Source organism: Amaranthus tricolor, chromosome 11, assembly GCF_026212465.1.
Source record: "Amaranthus tricolor cultivar Red isolate AtriRed21 chromosome 11, ASM2621246v1, whole genome shotgun sequence".
Lineage (NCBI taxonomy): Eukaryota > Viridiplantae > Streptophyta > Magnoliopsida > Caryophyllales > Amaranthaceae > Amaranthus > Amaranthus tricolor.
Window position 1 is genome coordinate 17,459,889 of NC_080057.1, and position 8,987 is coordinate 17,468,875.

An 8,987-nucleotide genomic window follows, 5' to 3' on the forward strand; every position below is an offset into this window, starting at 1 on the left:
TGGAGTGCTTGGCATCGACTTTGACCCAGTCGACACCTTTGCTGAGGAACCGACCTCTCTCCAAGATCTCTTTGGACTCTTTTGCTATTTCAATTTATACAATTAAATTAGTGTGAGCATGCAATTAAAAAAATAAAAATAAATAAGGTACAAATGATTCTTACCATGTTAGTGAATCGGACCCAAGCATATGGCCATGTGACGAAACTACCTAGGGCGTCTGATAGTTTCTCAAGGCTCCATGCTGGCATTGGAATTGGGAGTGAGAAATCATCAAACCCCTTTACAATAGTCTCCACGGCCACACTGATGTGGCCACTTGTAACAGGCATTGAATGCACTGTTTGGCCCTCTTTATTTGGCTGGGCCACACCATATGCAACCTCAATTAAGTCGCCATCACTAGCAACACCTAACTGAGGCAGCAAAAGAGAACAAGGAGTCGCCTCCTGAAAAGTGTGTCGTTTAGTATAATAAGCATCATAATAAAATATTAATTATGCGTTGCAATTTAAATTAATAAGTGCTTATATATTTAAAAACTATGTACCTGTAGCACTGGCTCCGGAGTTGGCTCCGGATTTTGAGAAACAAAGTTTATGTTCTCCGGTGTGGTGTTTTCCCCTTCAGGGGTATTAATAATGAGCTGGGGTGCTACGGGGGTAATGGGCTCGGGTGTTGGCTCGACCAAAGCGTTAGAATCCCCATGTTGACTTTCCTGATCCTCGACAATCAGGTTTGCCAAGTCCACAATGGGTGCTCCCATCTTCTGCAACACGGCGGCCAGCTTGGCGAGAACGTCCTTCGTAATCTCCGCTCGGAGGGTTGCTGCTTCTTCCTGCAGTGCCGTTCGGGATTGAGTAGCAACACACTCTTTGCCGAATGCCTTCTGTAACCCCACGTGGACGCCTCCTTTTCCGACTACCCGCCCACTGTGGTCTTTCCCTAAGACCATATGCAATACGTCAACATTGCCTCTTGGGGTGAACTCCCCCGTAGCTTCTTTTTCCTTCCAGCCCATCTGTTCAAATAAAAAGTGACATATATAGCAATTAGTATAAGTACATCAAAGCCAAAGAATACAAAACAAATGAAGAATATACTTAATAATTTCAAAACTCACCACAGCATCAGCAACCTTCTTCGTTCCCGGATCATTAATGGTAAATTTACCACTTGCATCTCGGGAATGAAGCCCGCAATACCAATCACGCACCCGATCTCCAGCAAGATTCACGGATGTGGAGGTAGTCGTAGATGAGGGCGTGGATGAACTTTGATTGGGGTATAAACCCGCATCCACCCACTCTTTTCGGACCTCATCGTACGTTTTCTGGCCTAAGCGATGGTAAAACTTCCTTTTGCTTGCAGAATCAGAAGCTTTACCACGCTTTTACTAATTAATCAATAGAAATCGATTGTCATGTATTAGTTTAATGACTAAAGAAGTAAATTCAAATTGGTAAACTATAATATAATATGAAATACTTACAACTTCTATGGGAGTTATTCTTTTGGCAACAAAGGCCTCCCAATCCCTCTTCGTTATGTGACCCCATATTTCGTAGGGCATCTTCGAAGATGCTTGCTCTCCACCTTCGTTTCCCATTTTGACCTTTTTGGTCGTACGGGCACGGCTATTCGTAATCCAGCCAGTTACTAGCTTGGATTTGAAATCTCTGAATCTTTCAGCAACAGCTGAAAGAAACACATTCTTCTTGTCCTCATCGCTCTCGATGTGGAAAAGATTCTACAAAAAAAATTATATTTATTACTATCAATCAAATTAATTTTAAAATGAAAATAAATGAGTAAAAATAGTAAAGTTGCTTACCACAGTATCATGCCATAGAGAGTTCTTCAAACCCTCTGGAACCTCGTTCCATGCGTGCAATATAGAAAGCTTGCGGATACATAGACCCACTTGTTTTCCATATTGCCTACGCCATTTTCCGCAGGGTTGACCCAATGCATTGTATTCCAAATGCATGGGTTCTGTGACTTTGAGGTTTTTTGTAGGACCTCGCCCTTTTCTTTTCTTACTGCTGGTAGTGTTGAGAGCATCCATTGGTGGGGCGTCTTCAGTTTCAAAATCATTGTCAATCGGTGGAGCGTCTTCAGCCATACGCTCGTATCTCACAATTTGGTCTTCTTCGCTGTCATTACTACGATGCTCATTATCCGAGGTCTCAATCTCGGGGACAATTTCGTCTCTGAATAAATGCATTGTATATCAGTACCTGAAAGAGTATGAATAGAAATATATTAGAACATAAGCTAAGTAATATTAAGAATATGACAAACAATTCTAATACGTTCAACACAATAATATATAACAAATAGTGTTATGTGCAATGTTTCATGCAAAACAAACCAAGTGCCAAAAAACCTTCTAAAAGCTTTAAATTCATACCTTGTGAATCACTTAATTCAAATGTATTCCTTCCGTGTGATCTACACGCATATAACCAACATCTACATCATCTACATCATCTTGATCCACTGATTTTGGATAGATAAAGGGAGGGGAGTCTTCAAAAGCATCATATTCTTCCTCATCCTCAACATCACCTATACCAAGGATACTTCTTTTTCCCGGTACAACAATAGACCATTTTTTATCAGACGGGTCGACAATGTAGAATACTTGCTTGGCTTGTGTAGCTAGTATGAATGGCTCCTCACTATCACGCAAACGAGCTAAGTCTACAAGAGTAAATCCACAAGGGTCGTCATTTTTAATGCATCATCGATTATTATCTACCCACTTACATTTGAAAAGACCAATATTGAAAGTAGAGTAGTCAAGCTCCCATATTTCATGTACCCGCCCGTAGTATACCAATTTAGCATCAACCGGCGCTTGATCCTTCGCACTCGCGTAAAATATAGATGACGCCAAAATAGAAACCCCACTATTCTGTAGATACGATGACTTCTTGCCTTGACCCTCAGTCCAAAATGTGAAGCCATTGACATCGTAACCCTCATATTTGTTGACATCATCACGAGGACCAAAAGCTAACCACTTAACAATTTCGGATAAACCCTTCAGTTCTTCGCATATTACTCGATTATGAAACCAATTAATAAACGTCTTGTTATGCAACTGCATCAATGCCCTATCCCCTTTAGAAGGATGTTTTGCGCGCAATATATCAAAATGCTCACTCAAAAAAGGATGAACTTCCGGAATATGATGCAACACATACAAGTGTGCTTGTAGAAGGCTTTCTCGAGGAGGTGTGACCGATTTGGAGCCAATTGTTTCTTTTCCCTCAAGCCTTCCTTCATGTCTAGAGGTGGGAAGTCTAATAGGCTTTGCCATGGCCAAATACTCGGCTATAAAGTTACTAATCTCATCGCTCACAGTGCCTTGAATCATACTCCCCTCGGGTTGTGCTGGATTCTTCACCTTGTTTTGTAAAACACCCATGTGTCTTTCAAAAGGATAACACCAGCTTAAAAAAACTGGACCCAAAAGCTTGATCTCACGAACAAGATGGACAATAAGATGAACCATTATGTCAAAGAAAGAAGGTGGAAAATACATCTCAAACTTGCATAAAGTTACAATCACGTCAAGTTAAAGTGCATCAAGTTTAAAGGGATCAAGAACTTTACTACAAATTGTGTTGAAGAACGAACATAGCTCGGTAATAGCATATCTCACATGTTTTGGCAGTATTCCACGGATTGCAATTGGTAAGAACACTTGCATCATTACATGGCAATCGTGAGATTTCATGCTTCCCAACTTCAGCTCACCATTTAGACTCACAAATCTCTTCATGTTGGATGAGTACCCAGACGGAACCTTAATGCCATACAAACACTCACAAAATGTCCGCTTCTCTGCTTTGGACAATGTGTAGCAAGCTGGAGGCAAATAAACTTTGTCATTACTCATCTTCTTCTTACTGCCACCAACTTCATCAGCTCTATTTCTTTTCTTACTCACCTTAACATGTGCCCACAACTCTGAACGAAGACCCTTACATTCAAACCAATCTCGCACGGCCTAACATCTTTTGTCTTACCCGGAATGTTCATGAGAGTCCCGAGTATGGCATCGCATACATTTTTCTCTATATGCATAACGTCAAGACAATGCCTAACCTGTAGATCTCTCCAATATGGAAGCTTCCAAAAGATTGATTCTTTTTTCCATAATCGGTCTTCACCCCCTTGCACTTGCCCCGTTTTACTAAATACAGTCTCAACTCCCTTAACCTGTTCATAAACCTCATAACCGGTCAACGGTCGACGAGCTACACGGTCCTCAACCTCCTCGTTGAACAACTTCTTCTTCTTACGATATTGGTGGTCTCGTGGGAGGAACTTTCGATGGTGCATGAATACGTGTTTGCACTTAGGAATCCACATGGATTCCATGTCATCAATACATATTGGGCATGCTTTCTTCCCTTTGTTCTTATACCCCGATAAGTTTCCATATGCCGGAAAATCATTGACGGTGCATAATAGCATTGCTCGCAAGGTGAACTCCTCATTAGCATATGCATCAAACACTAAAACGCCTTCATCCCACATCTTTCTCAAATCCTCAACGAGAGGTGCAAGATACACATCTATGTCATTGCCAGGTTGTTTAGGACCCGAGATAAGAAGCGAAAGCATTATGTACTTACGCTTCATACACAACCAAGGTGGCAAATTATAGATCACTAAAAGTACCGGCCAAGTACTATGTTGAGAACTAAGATTGCCGAATGGGTTCATTCCATCCGTACACAGTCTGAGCCTTAAATTACGAACCTCATCCCCAAAAGTCTTATGCAACCTATCAATACTCTTCCACTCAGGAGAATCAGATGGATGTGTGAGCAAGTGACCTTTCTTCACCCTATCTGCATGCCACCTCAAATTTAACGCATCTTTCTTTATAGAAAACAAGCGCTTGAATCTAGGTATTATTGGAAGATACCACAATACCTTAGCCGGGGGCCCTTTAGCATCCCGAGCCCCTTTACGCTTGTAGCGCGATAACCCACACCTAGGACACTCTTCTAAGTTCTCGTTTTCATTCCGATACAACACACAATCATTCGGACACGCATGAATCTTCTAGTACTCTAAGCCGAAAGGACACATGAGCTTTTTGGCATAATATGTCGACTTTGGAAGTTCATTTTCCTCAGGAAGCATCTCACCTAACGCTTCTAATAACATTGTGAAACTAGCGTCACTCCAATTGAACTTCGACTTAATGTTGAAAATTGTCAACACTGCTGTTAGTTTGGTGAACTTTGTACATCCAGGGTACAAAGGCTTTTGAGAAGCCTCTGTCAACAAGTCAAAAACACGAGGACGTTTTCCTAACTCATCCTCGACTCCCTCCATCATCTCATCAACACGATCCACATCCTCATCGACATTCGCTTCATCTGTCTCATACCCATCAACATGATCTACTACATCCTCATTGACATCGACCACATTATTGACGTCCTCAACAACACTTTTCTCTTTGTAAACTCCCTCCTCACCATGCCAAACCCAAACATGATATTGAGGCCTAAACCCACGTCGAAGTATGTGCTCCCTAAGGATATCAACACTATCTACCTATGATACATTGCCACAACTGACACATGGGCAATAAAAACCAACTCCCCCCGTCCTAACTTGATGTTCAACCGCAATACTACAAAATTCTAATACGCCATCAATAAATTCTGACGATTCAATGCTTCCATACATCCAAGAACGATCGTTTGTCATCCTAATTAGTGTGATTAATTGATTCAAAACAAAACAATAATTAATAATATTCATATAAAAACAATAAAAATTAATAATTAATAATGTTTTTTAAGATTGTTAATGATGACTTGTAGGTGATTACTTTATAACTATAATTGGTCACTTTAGAATTGCTACAAATTATTTGAAGGTACTTAAACTCTTTGATTATAATAATCTTTCTAAAAATTTTAAAAAAAATAAAATTTAAAGTTATAATTGACTTTAATATACATCAAATTATATAACCTAATAGTGATCTTATTTGAAAATTTATGATACTAGCTACAAACTAGAAGTAGAGTACAAACAAGCATAAATCCGGTCTAGTGGCTTATCAATGAACTCCAACAACAACATAAACGAATCATACAATATTAAACGAACAAGAAACTTAAAAATTAAAAATACTTTCTGAACAAAAATTATTTACTCCACAAATAATAATATACTAGTATTATTTATCAACTAGGAGTATTATTATTTTGTATTAACTATATATTAGAAATAACATGAAAAATAAGAAATGCAATATTAATATTTTCATATTAAAATTTCACCTATTTCCCTAACCCTCAAGCAAATAAATACAATCATTAAAATACTAGCTTAGATACTCACTTCAATTCAAAATAATTATTTCATTTATGTAAAATCTATAAGTTGAAACATAGTAAAGAAAAATTTTATTTAATTCGTTAAAATTTAAATTTTATTAATATTAATTTTTAATAATTTTTAAAACATACACAACTAAAAATATTTAAAATCGAAATAATTAAATCAGATAACAAGAACAGAAGCAAATTTTAGCATTTAGACAACAATAAGAACAAGAACAGAAGCAAGGATTTACAACAATAAGAACAACAAGATTATATTCGATTTTTTACAATAAGAATAAGCAACAAGAACAACAACGTAACAAGATTTTTTACAAGAACAGCAACAACAAGAAGATGAACAAAAACATAATTATATTCCATGAACAGCAACAAGAACAGCAACAAAATTCGAAGTTGGTTCAAAATAAAAATAAGGTAATTAATTTAGGTTTTTTTTAAGATATTTATCACACGTACAGTAGATGAACAGAAGCAACAAGAACAGCAACAAAACAGAAGCAACAAGTAGGTTTATGAAAATTCGAAGTTTGATGATGAACAAGAACAGAAGCAAGGATTTACCTTCAAAACACAAGTTTGATGATGTACAGTAGATGAACAGAAGCAACAAGAACAACAACAAGTTTGTGAAGATGAATAGCAACAAGTTTGTGAAGATGAACAGCGACAAGTTTGTGAAGATGAACAGCAACGAACACAAATGAAGATGAATAACAACAAATGAATAAAACAACGTTTGTGAATGAAGATGAACACAAGATGAAGCAAATTAATCTTATACGTTTGTGAAGATGTAGAATAGAGGAACGAAAAGCAAATGAAGATGAAGCGTTTTTTCAATGAACAATTGTACTGTATAACGTATTTGAGAAGATATGCGAAATAAAAAGAAACTGGCGAGTTTTTGTCCAACGGTCATTTGCTGCGGTTCACAACAAAACCGAAGCAAATAATTTAATTTTGAATGGTTATTTGCTGCGATTGTGGAAGAACCAGAGCAATTAAGCTAATTTTGAAGGGTTATTTGCTGCGGTTGTGGCAAAACCGCAGCAATTAATGCATGATGCTAGGGTATTTGCTGCGGTCATAAGGTTAACCGCAGCAATTAGAGTAAATTTTTTTTTTAATACGTTTTCCTATTTTTTGTTGCTAATACACAAAAACTGCAGCAAATAATGAGCAGCAAATACATTTTTTTCCACTAGTGTAAGGCGATCTGTAACCGGTTACATTATCATGTTTGGAAAGTATCCTATTAGCAGGATTTCTAAAAAACAGTCCACGCTTTCAAAATCATCTTGCGAAGCCTAGTACAAAGCCATGACCATTGTTGGTTTTGAAATTACATGGTTAGTTTGACTGGTTGGCGAATTTGGAGTGGATAACTTGAAGCCAGTTTCTTTGTTTTGTGATAATATATATATGCACTGCTTCACCAAAGGACTAAGCATGTTTTCACAATCATCCCTTGCTTGCGGGGGACGACAAAGTATCCATCTTCTCAACATAATGAACATCACATAATAGCTAATACTAATATAAGCAGCTATTCTATCCCTGCCTGATGCAACACTTATTTAATTATTGTATTTTAGCCACGTGAGTTGGTTATGTTTATAACTGACATCTTCAACGTCAATTATTAGTCCTCTTATATATATCTTTGCTTTGTATTAGTCCAATATATGATGTAATATACAAAAATTCTTTCTTAAGAAATAATACAATATATCTTCTTCTTCCCTAAAGTTTGTGTCTTCTCTAAACTAAATTTGTGCTGTAAAAATTGCAACTTCATCTTATAACACATTACCAATAAATTCACTTTCAACTTTTGATCATAATTTAAATTCTAGTCAACTAATTTGTCACTATCTCTTAAACTGTACCTAATTTAACATTTTTCTTTAATAAACTGACAACAACAAGGAGGACTTTTATGCTTTAATATATAACCATTTCGAAGCAAACACTTAAATCTACAATCAATTCAACATTTCCAAATAAAACCTACTCCACAATTTACTCTTATTATGAACAATTAACTAAATTTTGTTCCCCATTCCTTCGAACATTTTGAAATAAAACCTAAACCAAAGTAAGACTAACTAAAATCTTAACTTTCAATTACAATAATCCAATTCACAATTTAAAACCAACAATATTAAACCTTGAACAACTACTCATTCATTCACAAATTCAATAGTTATATAACAAATTCTATACACACATAATTTAAATTAAGTTCATTAAAGTTGATATAGTAGGTTGTACCTCAATTGGTTTTTCAGAGAATCCATAATGGAATGAATGAACGGCGGTAGTTGTTCACTTCGCGTCTGAGAACTTGCTGACTGATTAATGAAGTTATTTATTATGTCTTTTGATTCGAGTTGTAATACAACAAATGTACATAATCAATTATAAATCTAACTTAATTTAAAATTGAATAAATTAAAGAACTTCATTGACCCATTTGCACAAATACCTTGAATGCATCAACTTCTAACTCCTAAAGATGATAAGCCAAGCTCCCTTTTTGCATCACCATCAACAATATTCAACATATCCATATCATCTATAATTACCTAATAA